Below are 18865 nucleotides of genomic sequence, written 5' to 3' on the forward strand. Positions count from 1 at the left end.
CTGACCCTGCCCCCAAATCGTATTCAGTATGAGGCAGTCTTCACGAGCCACAGTCAGCACACGTGTTACCAACACAACAGTGTAACGGCCACCGCCTGGTCCACTACTTCCCTCCGGCCCCAACCACTGGGCTCTCCTGGGCATCTCCCCACCCCACAATGCCCCAGAGACTGCCCGTACCCACAGAATCCTCTGTCATGCCAAGGTCTGAGGGCTAGTGCGGGCATCGGTGGCTAGGTCCACAGAGGGGGGGACAGGGTGTCTCCACCCTCAAGCTCGCAGGCCAGCCAGACACCCGTTCGGAGGGACGGTCCCACAGCATCTTGGCTAGGGCTGTCCTTCCCACGGCGCAGAACCGTGAGCCAATCACAGCGCCCCAAGAGGCCCACGGAGCCTGCGTGAGGACGCACACACCCTCCTCCCCACGTGTCCTGGCGGCATCGCCCAGTGACTGCCCACCCAGCAAGCCCGCAACCGTTAAAACACACGAGTGTCACTCAGGCCTTACCTGCCCCTGCCTTGGCGTGTCTGCACAGGTCGGAGCTAAACGCAGGAGGTGCGGCGGTGGTCGGCAGAGCTGGTCCTACAGGAGACGCAGACCTCAGAGTCGGCAACAGGAAGCATCCCAGGACACCACGAGACTCACTGGACGGGCTGGTGAGCGTCGCTGGGGACACGCGAGGCGAGCTCTTCTCGTGGCCAAGACGGACCCACGAACGGACCCGCAGGGCAGGCTGGTGTGGGGGTCGCGGGCAGTGACGGAGATCTCGCCGGCAGCCCAGGCCGACAGTCAGGACTCGCCGAATGTTCCCCGTCCTCCCCGCGGCAGGTCACCGAAAAATTAGGCGGCCGCGGTATCCGTTCTGCTTTCTGAGCTCCGCAAACCCTGAGCGGCAAAACGACGCCAGGCGCACCCTGTAGGCCGTGGAGGGGGGGTGCCAGCAGAGGCGGCCCGCCGTGGCCCCGCCACAGGCCCATCTACCTCCTCCGGGTCCGCGCCCTTCCTGATTCCGAGGCTGGAAGGCACCCCGAAGTTGGTGACCTGACCCGCGGGCTCCGCGCGGGCTCTGGCCCGGCTCTCCAAGCACGCATGCGTCATCGCGGTATCCCAGCCTCCCTGGCGGCAGGGCGGGGCCGCTTACTCTTCACGCGCACCCGAGTCGTCGTCGTCTCCCAGTTTCCCTCGCGGCAGGACGGAGTCCTGTGCTCTCCAAGTACGCATGCGGCATCGTGGTTTCCCAGCCGCCCTCACCGCAGGGCGGAGCCTCGTGCTCTCCGAGTGCGCCTGCGTCCTCATGGTTTCCCAGCCGCCCTACCGCGCCGCTAGGAACCACGTGGCGGGTGGGTTGTGGGCAGTTCAGGCCCTGGCCCTTGAAGTGCACCCGCTCACACCACGGCGACCGCAGTGTGCCCCGCCGTGGCCACCGCGGAGTGGCACTACGCATGGCTTAGCCACGGGTCGGATGGGGGCGGCGCAGCCTACATTGGACTTGGCGCGAGTGAGGGGTAAGTCTTGACTGGGGTGAAGACATGAGATGTCTGGGTTTATTAACGCAGAAGAGCCGGTCTAATTCTGCGTTGACTAGCCGTTTTATTGAAAACAAGTTTTCTAAGGGAAATGTCACTGCAAGTTCCCAAGGACTGAAAGAACTTTTTGTGAGTGACTGATAGATACTGAAATGGGGGACTGAGACTTTTCCGATGCCTTATGTCAACGGTCCCCTAAACAAGGAGGTGGAAAAGCAGAAACACACCGAATGACAGACGTGCAGTCCCCAGTGTGAGGACGTCGGGAGGCTGAGAGAGCTGGGTGACCTGGCCAGGGACCGGGACAAAGGTCATGACCTGCAGGTTGGGGGCGGGGGGGGGGGAACCTCGCTGGTGTGTGCCCAAAGAACTTCCCCAAATCGTGGAAATTGAATACTTGGAAGGCCGAGGTGAGGCACAGGTGCGGCAAGGTCCGGTGGAGTCCCGGGGACCTTGCCCAAGCTCCATGCAATGAGGTTCTCCCCCTCCACCCACACCTCTAGGGGTTACCTGAGGCTCATTCTTGGGGGAGTAAACAAGACAGACCCAGACTCAGGGATATCAGCTCACGGAGGGTGGGGTCGGGCACAGTGTCAAACAAGAAGAGGCTTGAATAGAAGTGTCCATGTTGAGAGCAACAGCCCCACCCAGCCAACCCCCCTGCCAGCTCCAGAACACCAGAAGCCGGACCTCAACCCCACCCTAGGCAAGAGATCAGAGGCTCCTTCTCTGCAGAGACTAAAACGTCCTCCAGAGGAAAGATTTACAAACATACTGACATTTGGGAGTCGAACTAAAAAGCAAGCTGTCTGTCCTTCCCTGCGGTGAAGCCCGTGGCCAGTGTCAGTGCTCAGACCTCAGCCACTGCTGAGCGCTCCTTTAGACTCCAACAGTGGTACCTGTATCTCGTGTCTGCAGGTTCCCCTGAAACCTCAGAACACTGCTCTGCCCTCTTGTAGCAGGTGGACAGGTCCTGACTTTACCCTCCCCCATAGTCCTCAATCAGTGATTCAGAACAGGGCATAAATGCCCCTGCTCCATCATCATGCAGGTGGGGTAGTCCTGAGGGGTGTGTTTCGCCCCATGTCTCAAGAGTTCTCCGCAGGATCGAGTTCCAAACACACGCAGCAGTGGTTGGTCTCGTAACGCACCCTTTCTTGTTAGCCTTCCCTTCCGTGTTCCACAACCCACTACCCACCTGGGGTGTCTTTCACCTCCTAAATAAATTTCCTGCCATCAAATCCTCAATTTGGGAAGAACCCAAATATAGAGACAGTCTACAAGCTCCCCACGCAGGCACGTACACACAGCCTCCAATCAGCTCGCGCGCTTCACTCTTGAGTGTGTTGGGACAGACAGAGGTCACCAGATATTTGAGAAAAGTCTCCAGGGTGAACAACAGAAACCAAAACAACAAATGGGTGACATTCAGAGCCAGTGCTGTGGTAGCCAGCCTCCTGCGGGTTGGCTCCCTCCTGGTCCTCATGCTCTGTGTGGTCCCCAACCCCTGCCAAGGTTGGCCGACATGACTGATACAATACGGCCAAAGAGACGATCGTTCTCTCTGAGATTAGATTATTAAAAACATTGCAGCTTCTATCTTAGTACTCTCTCTCTCCCTCCCTGATCGCTCACTTTTGGAGGAAGCCAACTGCCATGTCAGGCAGCCATATGGAAAGGCCCATGTGGTGATGAGCGGAGGCCTCCAGCCACCAACCACATGACTGAGCTTCGGAGCAGATCCTCGTCTCTATCCATGCCTTAAGTCACTCTGTTCCTAGCTGATACATTGACCGCAAACTCAGGAGAGATCCTGGGCCGGAACCACCCAGCTAGGTCCTACCAGATTCCTGGCCCACAGAAACTGTAAGACAGGAAATGTTGTTTTAAGCCACAAAAGTATGTCCGGGTGTAATCTGCTATTTAGTACTGATAACTAGTATAAGTACATACTTTGCAAAGAGAAGAAAACCACAAAGGTTTATCTTCCGTGAGATGAAGAAAGGCAAGGCATGGATGAAACAAGAAGAAACAATCAGAGACAATGCCCGGAAGTTACAAACATAAGAACGTAAATCTGAAGTCAGTAGAAGCACCAGAAAATAAAGCTAAGAAAGTTTTCCAGAAAACAGAACCGAAAGTGAAGGAAATGGACAATGGGAGATGTTTTTTCTAATTAGAGTTAGATGATGAAGCCAGGAGATCCATCATCTGACAAATAGGAATTTAAGAACGAGAACACAGAGAAAATCAAGAGAATAAAATTATCAAAGAAATAATACCAGAAACTTTCCCAAAACTGAAGGGCACGAGCCTTCAGACTGAAGGGCACACCAAGTTTCCAAACAATAAAAGAACAAAGGCGTACTTTTATGGCATTTCAGAACACCAAGGATAAAAGCTTTCAGAGAGAGGAAAATTAGGTCATAAAATAGGATCAAAAATCTGAATGGCATCAGACTTCTCAATAGCAGCATGGAAACCAGAATTCAGTGGGAAAAGTGCCTTCGAAATTCTAGGTAAAAATAATTTCAAAACTAGGAGTCCATACTCAAGCCAACTGTGAACTGAACATGAGAAGAAGGCATCTGAAGATATTAGAGAAGAATGAACTCCACTAAGACTAGGTAGGAAACAAACAGATAAAGCTGCAAGATCCAGGAAGCATGAACTCCATCACAGGAGTGAGTAAAATAAAGTTCTGGACCAGAACCAGGTAGCAGTCTGGAGGGTACCTGCATGACGGGGCAAGAGTCCGATGGTTCCAGAACAACGTCTCCAAGGAGAAAAGAGGGCCGATAACCTGACAGGCCTGACCGGGTGGAAGCTGGCATGGAAAGGCATGTTGGAAGGTGTACCTAACCCTAAGCGATTATTAATTCTAGAATAAACAAAAAGTACCAAAAAAAAAAAAGCTGTAGTTATGATAATCATAATAAAGAAAATCTGTATGTAGATTTAACCAAAAATTGAGATACTATTTGGAGAAGCTGGAAGAATATCAAAAAGAGGTACAAGATCTTAAAAAAGAGGTGGGAGGGAGGAATGCCTGGCTGGCTCAGTCAGTGGAGTGTGTGACTCTTGATCTCAGGATTGTGAGTTCAAGACCCACATTGGGTATAGAGATTACTTAAAAAATAAAATGAAAGAAAGGAAGGAAGGAAGAAAAGAAAGAAAGAAAGAAAGATAGATTGGGAGGGAGGGAGGGGTGTAAGTAAGTTAAAAATCTGATCTAAAAGAAAGATCCTAGCCAGAAAGCAGGCCCTCACCAGACACAGGATCTGTCAGTCCCTTGATCGAGGATTTCCCAGCATCCAGAACTTTGAAAAACAAATGTTTGTTGTTGAAGCCACTCTCGTCTATGATAATTTGTTACAGCAGCCTGAACTAAGGAGGTAAATTCTGGAAGAAACTCTTAAGGGCAGATAAGAATGTGAGCGGAGGTGGGGAGAGGGGAGGCTGTGGGTGTCTTTTGCAACCTTGGGACACCATTTGACTTTTAAGACTATTTGCTTGTCCTACACCTTGATTTGTTTCAAGTTATTTTAGTTTCTCAAAAATAAACATTGGGGTACCTGTACAGGAAGTTCTCGCCAATTCGTGCAAGTCCGGTATGTGGCTCGTATAAATGAGCAGAACATCTGAACGGTGTGAATTTGAAATAAATACTGCTCTTTTTCTTTTCAGCTTCACACAGTAGGTAATCCAGAGCAGACTAACAGTTTTGCCTAGGGGATAAGCAAGGGCAAGAAACAAAGACAGAATGGTGGGATTGTAGAGCTTGCAAAGAACTCCCAGGTTCCTGACCCAGAGCACTTCCTGTACAGACTTGTAAACAGCCCCAGAGGTGTCGTGCGAGCCCGCATCTGTGGGTCCTAACCAGCACAGCCAGGACTCCCACCCAGGACGTGTTCTCTGTGTAGCCAGAGCACCTGAGCCCCTCAGGACCACTGTCCAAAGACTGTGCCCAGTGACAAGTGTCTTCCAGAACAATGACCTGGCATGAGGACAGAGTGGAGGGAGAGGAAACAAAGGCGCTGGGAAAATTCGTTCCATACATGCCTAAAACCCTTGAGAGGGGCATCAGAAAAGCCACATGGACTATGGCATGTCTAGAAGGCTCACCCCAGGGGCATCCAGGTGGCTCAGTTGGTTGAGCGTCCAACTCTCCATATCAGCTCAGGTCAAGATCTGAAGCTTGTAGGAGTGAGCCCCACATCCAGCTCTGCACTGAGTGTGAAGTCTGGTTGAGACTCTCTCTCCCTCTCTCTCTCTCCCTCTGCCCCTTCCCCACTTGCTCGTGTATGCACTCTCTCTCTCTCTCTGTCTCTCTCTTTCTCAATAACTAAACATTAAAAAAACAAAAGGCTCATTCCATATGCCTAAACTTTTTGTGAAAAAATTGGAAACTTTACAGATCTAACCCCAAAGTCTTTGGCTCAGATTGGAGCTCAAATAAACATGGGCATGGCCACCCTACCCCAGGCACAAGCCCCTCCCTGTGTGGAAACAGGTTCATCCCAGTGCACGAGCTCCAGCCATAACTAAATGCCCCAATTTTCAAATAAAAGGCACTGGACTCAGACATGGAGTAGAATTTTGTCCTGCAGAGCACTTTGTTGTTTAGTGACACCTATTTAAAACATCTGAGGACACCTCTTTTCCAGGGGGCTTCAGGGCCCATTTAAAAGCCACAACAGGAATGCGGGCCTCATGGCTTTATCAGCAACCTCTGCCTACCCACCTCTCTCTGAAGCAACATGATGTAGATAATGCTTCCTGGCTGTTTGCACACAGCAGGCCTACCTCCAAGGACTGATCTGACTCCGTAGAAGGTCCATAAAACAAAGAATGAGCTGTAGAATCCAAGTGGAATTCTGAACCAGAAGTTCTAAGATGATTTTGACCATGGCGTCAGCAGGGGCCTGAGTGCTCAGCTTCCCAGCCAGGCCGCCATCAGGAAACGCTCAGCACACACGTCAAATGTTGGCTCTGTTGAGGCTGCTCAGTACCTGGTGCTGGCCCCAGGGCTGGAGGCCAACCACTGCGCCTCGACCAGAATGAGGAAGGTGAGGTCGTGTCCCCGCAGCAGGCAAGGAGACAGAAGGGTAGCTGCGGCCCTGGAGACAGACTCCAGGCTCATGGCCCCACTCCTCATCTCCCCAGCCAGCTGACCTTGGGACCCAGTGCCCAGGGCAGTAACCGTGTACCCACCCCCAGCAGTAACTAGCAGGTATGATGAAGCAACGTATGAAAACCCCAGTGACTGGCACATAGAAGGTTCTCAGTGTGAGCCGAGACCACCAAAACCCCACCTGAATGGACAGGAGGCCGTCACTCACTTTGTTGATTGGGATTGTGTTGGTTTGCGCCCTGGGAGCCTTCCCGGGGGAAATCTGAAACAGGCCCGTGCCAGGGGGCTGGGGGAGCTGGGAGAAGAGGGAGGCTGCTCAGATAGGTAGGTGCCAGCCTAAGAAGGAAGGGGACTTACAATGAGGTGGGTCTTGGGCGCCATAGGACAAGCACAGCTTGGCATCCACCACCAGAATTGTAGAAGTTTATGGAGAGGCCATAACTGAGTTCAGTCACGTCCACTGTCCAGAAGGTCTCAGCTACACCTTCCTTTCTCAGGGCTGCGTCCTTGCAGACAACTCACAGTGGGAACAAAAGGACAGTGGATGGAATATACGTTCCAAGCTCAGGGGACAGGAGGAGCCTCTGACTGTCCAGGGCCAGCTTGTGGACCAACCAGTGGTCACATTCTCTCATGACCTCCTCCAACAGACAGGCCATGCTTTTGTTTCAGAAATGCTCACCTGTGGTGCAAAGTGCCACCCCAGACGCGCTGAGCCTTTCACGAAATGTAGACACATTGCGGTATCTTCCTAAAATCCAGACAAGCTTGAATCCCAAAACCCACCTAGTCCTAAGGGCCCAAGGCCCTAGTTAAAGAAATGTAGATCTGTATTATGTTACATCCCAGAACAAAGAACCTCCTAGAACCCAGAAAGGAATGATAATTCCAAGACTAGTAGTTATCCAAAGGAAGGAGAGATTAGTTACTGGGAAGGTCCTTGAGGTGGGCATCCTATCCCTGGGGTGGGGGCCTTCCCTACCCTCCACAGGCAGCGGGCAATGTTCTCGTTACCGGTTGTGGAGACATACACTGACGGTGTGCCAGGCATGACTGCTGCCTGATTTCAACTTTGCAACGATCCCGGGGGTGCGAGGAGCCCACGGGAAAAGTCAGGCTCAGAGAGGTGAAGTGTCTGGCCCACAGCCACACAAGGAAGACGGGACAACCCAATGTGTTCCCTCGGCTCTATGCTCCCCAGGCCCTTTGCACCATATCCTGCACAGCAATGCCCAGCCAGCCCCCTTGGTCCTGTTCCACCTGCCCCTACCATGCCGACCACAGGCTCCTCCAGCACCAGGCCAGCCCCTTGGCCCCTGCAGGGGTTCCCTGTCATCTGCCCAGCCGCCTTCCCCAACCCACTTGTAAAGTAGCATCCATGCATGCACACGTGCACCCACATGTGCCCACAGGCACCCCAGCACACTCAGGGCCCTGGCCCCATCCACTGTCTCTCCAGGGCTCTGGCCACCAGCAAACACGTTATACTTTCGGTGGTTGTCTCACTAGGACGCGTGTGCCAGGAAGGGAGGGCACACTCCCAAGGAGGTGGGTTACTGACCCTGGGGCAGGTGGGGCCAGGGGCTGGAGAGCGTGATGGTGCACACTACGGACACCCAGATTCAAGCAGCCAGTTCTGAGCCACAGCGGCAGAGCTGACCAGGTGCAGCAGAGGCCGCCTGGCCCATGGAGCTAAAATTATTTACCATCTGGCCTCTTATAGAAAACGTACGCCAGCCCCCCGTTTTACGCAGCTGCTGGTGCAGCAAGTGCCAACGTGACGGTCGTCAGAAGTGAAGGGGCAGCTGAAGTGGAGTATTACTTGACTGTAACAAGGAAGGGAGCACTGACGCCTGCACGACACGGATGAACCTGGAGGACACGAGACCGAGTCTAAGAAGCCAGTCTCAAAAGGCCACGTGCTGTACGACGCCATTTATGTGAAACGCCCAGAACAGGGAAACCTGTAGACAAAGCAGATCAGCAGTGGCCGGAGGCTGGGGGAATGGGGCGATGATACCCTTCACCGTCAACGTTCTGAAACTCACCGGAGCGATGCTGGCACCACCCACGAGTACACCAAAACCACTTTATTGTGCACTTGCCCCAGGGGACTTGTGTGAGTGGGAACCACATCTCAGTGAAGGCATTTTTTACAAGTGAAGGGACCCCAGGAATTCAGAAAACAGAGCCCTGATGGGTTTCCTCCAGCCTGAGACGACCGTCTGGGTGTCCCCAACCGGGTCTTGGGTTCAGGAGGGAGAGCTCCAGGCCGTGCACTTGGCAAGAGTCATTCTGTGCGGAGGAACCCCGACCCGCCTACCGGCCCAGGCTCAGCTTCTGGCATGTGATTTCCAGTGGCGATCCGGACAGATGGGTACAACGTTGCCTGCAGACGCGCTATGCCTGTATTGACACAGAACCGCCAACATTAAAGCCACAGCTCACTGCCCACGGTGCCACGTCCTGGTGGACCGATAGAATGTGAGCTTGCAGGGCAGAGTTAGGAATTAGGTAGACCGCCATCTTCCAGACTGGGGAGACAAACCTGTTGCTCATAGAGACAGGTGCTCCCGGGAACCATGGGTTCTCATCACCCCATGTCACGTTTAGGAGAAAGGTGAAGACACCTCTCAGTTTCATCAGCGAGTCCTGGAAGGGAAGATCCATGGAGCATGATTCAGCTGCGGAGACAAGGAGCCAGTCTCATGAAGAAACAAAAAGAAGGTTCTGGAACTGTCAGGTGGTCAAGGCCTGCCCGGACCTGAACTGCTTCCCTCAAAGCAGGGTCTCTGTCAGCACTGCTCACGTCCACTCTCTCCCTGCCTGACCCCATCCAGCCCCAGGTCCCATCGGCCCATGCCCTGCACCTATCGCCATCAGACCCGCGTCCACACCTATCTCATCTCCGCTTCCAGAACACCCCAAACTAAGGCAGCTTTGTAACAGAGCAGTCCGCAAGTGCTTTCTGTAAAAGGTCGGTGTAAACATGTCAGGCACTGTGGGCCAGTGGCCTCTGGTTCGTTGATTCCACTTCTAGAAGGCAGCCATTGGCAAGAGGTAAACTAATGAGCACAGCTGGGTTCCATAAAGCTTTGAGGACAAAAACAGCCCACGGCTGTTTGTCAACACCTGTTCTGGCTTGCCCATCCCCCCTGTCCTATTCCGGGCAGAGGGTCACCTTTGCCAAAGGCAACTCTGATCATCACACCCAGCCCTTAGCTGCCCCCGTCCCTGGGGATGTGCTTCCTGCCTTTCACACGTCTTCATGCCTGGCGGTCTCTCCAGCTGCTCCCCACTCTTGTGTCCAACACCCAGCCATCCGTCCAGTGTCAGCTAGAGGTCCCCTCTGCAGAGACGGGGCCCCTGACACCTCGTGAGGGCACAGCCCCCCTCACCTGCTTCCTAGCTCCCCCCCACTATGCCCACCACAACAGTGCTGCAGCTGGGGGGTCTCCTCCGCCTCACCTGGTACAACAGCAGGAGGGGGTCTGCCTCGCCCCCACTGTCCCCCCAGTGCCTGGCACAGAACGGGAACTCCGTAAGCACGCGGTGAATTAAGGCATCAAATGGATAGAAGGATAAGAGAATCCCAGGTCCCCGTTTGAAAATGATGCAGTACCTGTGGGTGAGGAGGATGGGAGGAGGGTGGGAGGGCACAGGGAGCACATGCACAGAGCCCTGGAAACCTCTGACCTGGTTCCCGGCAGTCTGTTCTAGGAGCTCGGGGGGTAGGGGTGGGGGGCAGACCGTAGGGGGTCTCTAAACCTGCAAACACCCCTGTCCCCACCCCACATACTCAGTACTCTCAGCACTCGGGCCACACATACCCACTCTGGCTAGATTCCAGAAGCCCATAGAGAACAGACCTGGACCCCGAGCGCCCACAGCATTCTGCCGGCGTGGACGGCTTTGGGGTCACCAGAAAAACCAGCCTTGCCTCTTGAGGAAAGAACCTGGGGTTGCTGTGAGACCCCGCGTCTGGTGAGCAATCAGAATGGCTGCTTCCCGGAGTGTTCCTGGGGCTCTGTCGGGAGGACACCGAGGGGCACATCTCGGTGGGGCCCCTGGTCTCTCTCAGGACACAGGTGGTGTCTTCTGGACAGACTCCCCCCAAGACCACATGAGCTCACAATTCCGAGGAGGGGGGGAAAGGGGTGAGAACATTTTGTCCTCCTGTAAAAATGACAAATGAGACCCTTACGTTTCAGTGGCCCCGACCCAGGCAGCGCAGGGGACGGACTTACTTCGCTCGTGAGTTTTTCCTCAGCTGAGAAGCTACTGCCAAAAGGAAGGAGTCACGGAACTCATTACAGACAGGGGAGGTCTTAGAAGGGAGGCCGGAGTCTCTCCCTTCTCTGCTTCCTGACTCACACGTGCACGGTGATACACCTGCTCAGCCAGCTCTTGGCCTTGGATGAAAACCGGAAGTAGAGGGAAGCGTTCCCAGCACCGCAGGGCCCCGGATCCCGCACGGAGCAGGGAGGTCACCTCGGGGCGGCCAACTGCGGGTCGGTGGGTTTTGAACAGCGGTCGTCCCCGACTCACTTCTCCCAGCAGCCCAGGGGAAATGCTGGACTACGGGGGTGGGGTTGTTAATTTAGGTCAAATCCACATAAAATTAACTATTTTGAAGTGTACCCTTCGGCGGCACTTAGCGCATTCACGGTGCTGTGCAGACAGCACCTCTGTGTCACTGCGGAACCTTCTCATCACCCCCAGAAGGAGGCCCAACCCCTCTAGGGGCCATTCCCTCCCCGCCTCCCCAATCCCTGGCAACAGGGCTCTGCTCTCTGTCCCCACACATCCACCTGTTCTGGACATGTCACGGAACTGCAGTCACACCCCACATGTCCCGTTGTGTCTGGTCTCTCTCTCTCGGAGCACGTTTCCAGGTCCATCCCTGCCGTAGGATGTCATCAGGGCTTTGTTCCTTTTCACAGTGGAAGAGTACAGGCTCCCTTTCTCACCCCGCAGCTGCAGCTTTTTAAAAAAGCATCAGGGCAAAGCAAGAAAGGACAGCATGCACGGGGTCACCCACAGCTGCCCTCACACCTTCCGTCTCCCCAAAGGAGCAGGAGGAGTGAGAGGCAGGCTGGAGGGCAGGGCTGGTGGGGGGCAGGAGGGGGCGGGAGGCCTGGTGGCTGGGAGGGTGGGTGCGTGGGGCACCGGAGTCACATCCCCACCGTGTGCTGACCTTCACACCCATGGCCCAGAGCAGGACACACTGCCAGACGCTCAGTGGCCTCCCGGCCGAAACACTTGGGTCTTGCTGAGCCAGAGAAGCCAGAAACCCCACGGCCCTGGACCTGGACCTGGTCCCAGCTGCGTGGGGCTCCGATCCTTTCTCACAAGAATGGGTGAGTCAGGCGAGACCGGGGGCTCCGAACCTGGGGAGAAATGAGAAGGTCTGGGAACTTGATCAGGAAACAGCACATTCCTTCCCACACACCCCTCTGCTTGTTCAATGTCCCAATCACGGGTGGAGGCCCCCACCCGGCAGAATCATGGGTATTTCCATGGCACCTGCCAGGTGGTGCACGCATAGCAAAATATCACTCTCCCTGGTCGTTATTTCTAGACGTAGGTGTTTCTTAGACCCACCAGGACACCGTGCAAGTTAACACATTCAAAAAGAAGCACATTTAATAGCCAAAAGGTGGAAACAACCCATATTATCTATCAGTCAGGGAACACAGAGAGTGCAACAGAATCATATTTGGACGTAAAGGAAGGAAGTTCTGATACCTGCTCCCTCGTGGCTAAACCTTGTCAACATGACGCTCAGTGGAAGAACCCAGTCACAGAAGTCCAATGGGTGGGTCCATGGAGAAAGACTGGTGGTTCCGGGAGAAGAGAGGAGTGGGGGAGACCCGCTCACGGGGCTCAGGCAGCCGCGGTGGAACCACGAGTAGGGGTGCTTGCACAATATTGTGAAGGCACTAAATGCCAGTGAGTCGTATGCTTTAAAATGGTTCATTTGAAGGGCTCAGTCGGTTGAAAGTCTAGCTCTTGGTTTCGGCTCAGGTCATGATCTCACAGTCGTGGGACTGAGCCCCGCCTCAGGCTCCTTGCTGAACACAGAGCTGGCTGGAGATTCTCTCTCTCTCTCTCTCTCTCTCTTTGCCCCTCTCCCCCATTGTGCTCTCTCCCTCTCTCTCTCTAAAATAAAATTAAATTAGGGGCACCTGGGTGGCTCAGTTGGTTAAGCGTCCAACTTCGGCTCCAGTCGTGATCTCAACGATTCATGAGTTCAAGCTGGGCTCTGTGCTGACAGCTCGGAGCCTGGGGCCTGCTTCGGACTCTGTCTCCCTCTCTCTGTTTGCCCCTCCCCTGCTCATGCTCTGTGTGTGTCTCTCTCTCAAAAATAAACATTTCTAAAATTTTTAAATAAGTAAAAATAAAATAATTTTTTTTAATTTTAGTCTTAAAAAGATAAAATTAAATGGTTCATTTTACGTTGTAAGAATTTCTCTTCAACAAAAAAAAGCACATACAACAATGCCTCGTTTTTTAAAATATCTTGATCATTATATTTTAATACTATAACCCTCGGAAATTTCTTTCATGGATTTAAGACTATTTCTCCGAGAAGGATCTGCTGGCTTCGCCAGATGCCAAAGGGCTTTGGTACAGAAGGATTAGAACCCCCTGGACTGGAGCTCTCCCTGGCCCTCTGTTCCTACCATTCTTACCTGGACAGGTACTGCCCCCTGCCCCTCCCAGGTGGCACCGTGTGAAAAGCCCTTGCATGCCCTTCATCACCACTTGGTCTTCTGCTCAGTACAAAGGCTCTGCAGTCTCCAGAGTCATGTCTAAAAATGCAGGTGTCCCAGGAAAGGTGAAACTCAGCAGTGTCACCAGGGTGAATCTGCAGACAGGTGAGACTGGGCCGGGACACGGGTAGAAGACAGAGCTGGAGGGCACCGAAGCAGCACAGCATGAAAGGGGAGGCAGACAGGGGACCCAAGGATTCACAGGCTGCCCTGCTGTGACCTCCAGGTGCGCCCAGGGCCAGTCGCCCAACAGGGAACATCACATCACTCTGCACCGCCCAGGGTGGGGACAGAGTGCCCCGGCACCTCTCCCTGAGCCCACCCAGCGATGAGCCTACCTCCACGCCACTCCCAGCTGAAGGTGCAGCCGCCCCACCACTGAACGCAGATGCTGGCCGAGCAAACTTGACTCGAGGCTTCAAGTCCCCTGTCTGCTTCCTGCTCTCCTGCATCTGCAATCCGAGGGAGTGGTACCTGCCGACCCTCCACCATGCACCATGCTAGGTGGCCCATAGGCCAGGATTTCACGTGGTCCTTCCTACAAGCCTGCGCCGTAGGCACTGTTACGGATGGAGAAACTACAGATCACAGAGGGACTTGAACCCAAGACCTGCACTCTCTCCTGCATCCCCCTCCTCCCCTGAGAGCATCACCCTGTCTCCAGAGTCCTCTTGATACTGAATCATGCTCTGGGCCTAGACATGCAGCTGTAAACAGGAGCGCTTGTTCTAGACAAAGAGACAGAAAGGAAACCTATAGACAAGAAATTCCACAAGGTAATCTCAGGCTGCAGTAAATGCTATCCAAGTCAAGACCGTCTCTGCTCCGCCACAGGCACAAGTAAACCCTGAAAGCTCAGAGCTTAACCGAAAGATTGTTTCTCACCTACAATCAGCGTGGCCCCTCTCTGCAACTCTCCTCCCATCGGGGACTCCAGGATCCAGGCTCCTTACGTCCTGGGCTCTTCAGCTAACAGAGGTGGTCGCCTCGGTCACTGTAGAAGAGGAACAGAGAGTGTGGGCCATCCCACAAGAGGTTCTGTGGCAAGGTCTGGAGGTGGCGTGTGTCACTTCTGTCCACAACCCACCGGCCCCAACCTAACTGCCAGGGAGGTGGGAAGAGAAGGTCTCCCGCGAAATCCAGGAAGATGCAAGCGAAATGGAATCAGATGAGTATTGGACGTCGTACCACAAGAAGAGTAAAGGAAACAAACAGAATGATGGAACAGGAAGTGGCCGGGACGAGAACCCCATTTTAGGTAGACGGATCAGGAGAGTGACTTTAGCGGGTGCTTTGAGGGGGCCGGGCAGGAGACAGCAAATGGTTTGGTGCCGGAAAGCACCGGGCACGTTCAAGGGACAGAAATGAGATGGGCAGGGGTGAGCAAGTTTGGCCACAGAAGCCAGGTCGGGTGGGGAGCCCCGGTACACATCAGAGTCACCTGAACCCCTCGGAAACCTCCTGTTACCTGCACCCCTGGCTCCCCAGGGACCCTGACCTAATTATTCTGGCCTAGAGCCAGGCCTTAATTTGCTATTGCTTTTTTCTTTAAGAAAATAACACCTATGTCCCAAAGTGCACAAATCAGAAGTGTGTGCTCAATGAATAGTCACAAAGTGGACCATCCATCCATGTACCCATCACTGAGGCCAAGAAGTAGAATATCACAGGGGCACCTGGGTGGCTCAGTCAGTTAAGCATTTGACTCTTGATTTCAGCTCAGGTCATGATCTCACACTTCGTGAGATGGAGCCCCATTTTGGGCTCTGTGCTGACAGCGTGGAACCTGCTTGGGATTCTCTCTCTCCCTCTCCCTCTGGCCCTGTCCTGCTCTTTCTCTCTCTTGAGATAAATAAGTAAACTTTAAAAAAAGAAATAGAATATCACAGGCCCACAGGTGGCCCCCCCTTCTCCCCTGCCCTTCTTCATTCCCAAAGATAATTACCATTGTGTCTGGCCTGATCCTAAAGTCTGAGTGGAATAGTACAGTCTATCCCCAGTTTTGTGCCTGGGTCCTTTCCTGCCACATTACTTTTGTGAGGTTCACTGAGTGTAGAAACTCTGTTATGTATTCCGTTGTATGAATGCACCACAGTTTTATTCAGCCACACTCCTGTCGAAAGACATTTGGGTTCCTTCCCATCTGGAGCTATGAAGATGATGGTGCCGTGCCCATCTTGGTGTGTGTGTGTGTCTTGGTGCACGTGTGCATGGATTTCCACCAATGTGTGTGTGTGTCTTGGTGTGTGTGTGTGTCTTGGTGCACGTGTGCATGGATTTCCACCAATGGGTGTCTGGGGGCAGAGCCGTGGGGCCCCAGGGGCCGCCATATGTTCAGCTTCAGCAGATCCTGTTGAACAGTTTTCCAAAGCAGCTGTTCCCGCTCACGCTTCTACCAGCAACATGTGAAGGTTGCCATCGTCCTCTGTCTTCACCAGCCCCTGGGGTCACCAATTTACTCATTTTAGTCACCCTGGTGGGTCATAGTGGCATCTCAGTTTGCATTTCCCTGACACCTAGTAAGGCACTTTGTGAAGTACTTGTTCAAGTCTCTTACCCGGGTTTCTACGAGCCCCTTTTTTAAGTCGTATCTATTGCCATGTCTTCTCCTGCTTCGTGTTTGCCTTTCCACTCTCTTAACAGTGACCTTTGGTGAACAGACCCCTTTAGTTTTAATATAACCCCATTTGTCCATCTTTTCCTTTGTATCATGAAAATATTCCAAATTTTCTTCTATATCATCTTCTAGAAGGTAGAATTGATTTCCATGTATGGTGTGAGGTAGGGATCATGCTTCCTGTTTTTTCAGGTGGCTATCCAATTGACCCAGCACCGTTTATAGCCAAGGTCATCTGTGCCACGTCTGCAGCAGGGCCACCTTTGTCTTCTATCATGTGTTGTTTGCCCATATGTACTGGGCCTGTTTCTGGGCTCTCTACTCTCTTCATTGGGCCATTTGTCTAGCCTTCTATTCAAATTTTTGTAACCTCTCTTGCAGCCAGGGTTGAGAACCGCTGATACAGGACCTTGTAGTTTACAGCAACAGCTGTGAGCGTCAGTCTAAATACAAGTGGGTAGACACCAAATAAGGGATTTTCAGAGAAAAATAGGTTAAATTCAGGATGTGGGAAAAGCGATGCCAGAACCGTGAGGAAAGGGCCCGTGGAGTGGGTGGGGAAACTGGGTAACGGGCCAGAAGCCAAGATGCTTGGATTGATCCATCCCGCTCCCCACGCATTCTCTTATCCCCTCTCCAGACCTCCAGATCCAGCCAAGCCAGAGTGCAAAGAAGCACCGACAGGAGCAAGAAGGAATGTTTTCTTCCTTGGTCACCGGCCGTGCTTACGGAAATCAGATCCCTCTTGCAACCACAGTTTATTCCCAAGTTGCCATGGCACTTCCTGTAATTAATGGCTGAGTTTTAATTAAACATTGATTAGCCACTAATTAGTCTAATGATTAGTCCTGGGGAGGAGACAGGGCTGTCAGACCCCATAAAGGAGGCGGGGGGAGACAATGAAAGATTATGGCTTGGGTGGAAATGTTCTCCCTTCCTCCCTCCAGGCCAAATGTTTTCTATGATTTTGGTCTATTATAAACGATGCTTTCAATGTGAATTTTTCTAATCGGTTTGAGTCTGATGAAGTCTCAGGCCACTGGTGCAAGGAAGATTGAATCTATTCGCCTTTTCATCAGATTTCAGCCTCTTAATGCAGCTAAAGAGCCTTTTTCCACTTAGAGAGGAATTAGTTTCTGTCTCCACAATGAAGTCATCCTGAGCTGAGGCCGTCTCCCTCCCACGTCCTTTGTGGGGGCCCAGACCTTGCTAAGGACTTCTGAGATGTGAGTGTAGGAGGGCTTTGCACTCAGAGCAGATCTTGCAAGCACCTGATGCCCCAGGTCACCCTCTCCCCATTCCTCACCAGTTTGCCTGCCCCTCCCACAACGCTGACTGCCTGATTTTGTTTTATTGTGAAAGCAGGATACAGTTCCAGGGGGAACTCGCTCTCAGTAAAGGATGCGTGCAGCCTCCCCCCGACCCTCAACCCTCAACCAAAAAGAAAGCCTGACTTTCACGTGGACCCAGCTCAGAGTGAACTGCACTTGAAGTTACCCTATAAGAAGTTAACTATGCAGCAAATCTTCGCAGGAGTAGAAACAGTAGGATGACATTGGTCGATCATCCCCAGTGCACCTTCTGTAAGTTTGGGTTTATGCACAACCATACAGAACTCCCTTATAGCCTTGTGCTGAGCACTAAGCGTGGGAGAGAACAGAAGCATGAAACCTGAAATCCAGAAAGTCTTAGGGTCAGGGAAAGGTGCCCGCTACCAAGGGAGGTAGGCCCTCCCTGACACGCAACCTTGCCAACCTTAAAAAGCCTCAGCATTTGCCTTCGGGACTCCTGGTGCCACCAGAAACACCCCAGCCGGAAGCGGAGAAAGCATGACAAAGACATGGAAACTGACAGAAACACACACACTTCTTTTTTTTTTCAATTGTAGTAAAATACACATAGCATTGAGCATTTTAACCATTTGTGAGTGTGCAATTCGGTGGCACCTAGAACATTCCCATTCTTGTGCAGACATCCTACTGTCCATCCGCAGAACTTCCTTATCTTCCCAAAGTGAAACTCTGTGTCCAGTAAACACTGACCGCCCAGCCTTCTCCCCCAGCCTCTGGCTCCCACCATCCTACTTTCCGTCCATGAATCTGACGACTCCAGGGAACTCATACAGGTGGAATCTTAGAATATTTATCCTTTTGCAATTGGACTATTTCACTCCACATAATAACTTCAGGGTCCATCCATGTTGTAGCAGATGTCAGAATCTCCTTTCCTTTTCAAGGCTGAATAATATTCTATTGCGTGGCTGTTCCCCATGTTGTGTATTCATCCATCAGTGGACACTGGCCTTTCCCACCTTTTGGCTGCTGTGGGGACCACTCACACTTCTCGATCTAGCATGCACGTTTAGTTATTTTCATCTTCAGGTGAGACAGGACTCTGTGCAAGCCCCCAGGTTTCGGCTGCACTGTCTCCTTAATCAACGAGGATGCCCAAGACTTGTTTTTGCTCCTGAGACACTATCCCCATTCTTACGTCTCCTTTTATCGATTTTTCTTATCATTTCCTGATAGATTTTTTTTAATGTTTATTTATTTTTGAAAGAGAGAGTGTGAGCAGGGGAGGGGCAGAGAGAGAAGGAGACACAGAATCGGAAGCAGGCTCCAGGCTCCGAGCTGTCAGCACAGAGCCTGACACGGGGCTCAAACTCACGAACCGTGAGATCATGACCTGAGCCAAAGTCGGACATTTAACCGACTGAGCCATTCAGGCGCCCCTGTTTTTTATTTGAAGGAGAGAGAGCAAGGGAGGGGGCAGAGGAAGGCTGGGGGGAGGAGAGAGAATTTTAAGTGGTCT

General features: G+C 52.7%; 1 protein-coding gene and 2 long non-coding RNA genes across 4 annotated transcripts in view; 1 reads left to right on the top strand and 2 right to left on the bottom strand.

The window, feature by feature from the left end:
- Positions 1-5166, bottom strand: part of RBFOX3 (RNA binding fox-1 homolog 3) — a 458111-nt gene extending 452945 nt beyond the window's left edge. Inside the window, exon 1 of one of the 2 annotated variants that reach the window (XM_042967870.1) lies at positions 5103-5166. The gene's annotated coding sequence lies outside the window, so the exon portion shown is untranslated. Of the gene's footprint in view, positions 1-508; positions 1087-5102 lie in introns of those variants that run through there. The other variant, XM_042967867.1, reaches the window with a different exon arrangement.
- Positions 5167-8975: 3809 nt separating this feature from the next.
- On the bottom strand, positions 8976-10268 carry LOC122233779. Its single transcript, XR_006211504.1, has 3 exons — positions 10130-10268; positions 9210-9313; positions 8976-9067 (listed from the first exon to the last, which is right to left on the bottom strand). It is a non-coding gene; the product is annotated as an uncharacterized LOC122233779 (long non-coding RNA).
- Positions 10269-10418: 150 nt separating this feature from the next.
- LOC122233778 lies at positions 10419-16884 on the top strand. The gene is made up of 4 exons (XR_006211503.1): positions 10419-10645; positions 10873-11172; positions 11883-12021; positions 16695-16884. It is a non-coding gene; the product is annotated as an uncharacterized LOC122233778 (long non-coding RNA).
- The last annotated feature ends 1981 nt before the right edge of the window (positions 16885-18865 follow it).

Source organism: Panthera tigris, chromosome E1, assembly GCF_018350195.1.
Source record: "Panthera tigris isolate Pti1 chromosome E1, P.tigris_Pti1_mat1.1, whole genome shotgun sequence".
NCBI lineage: Eukaryota > Metazoa > Chordata > Mammalia > Carnivora > Felidae > Panthera > Panthera tigris.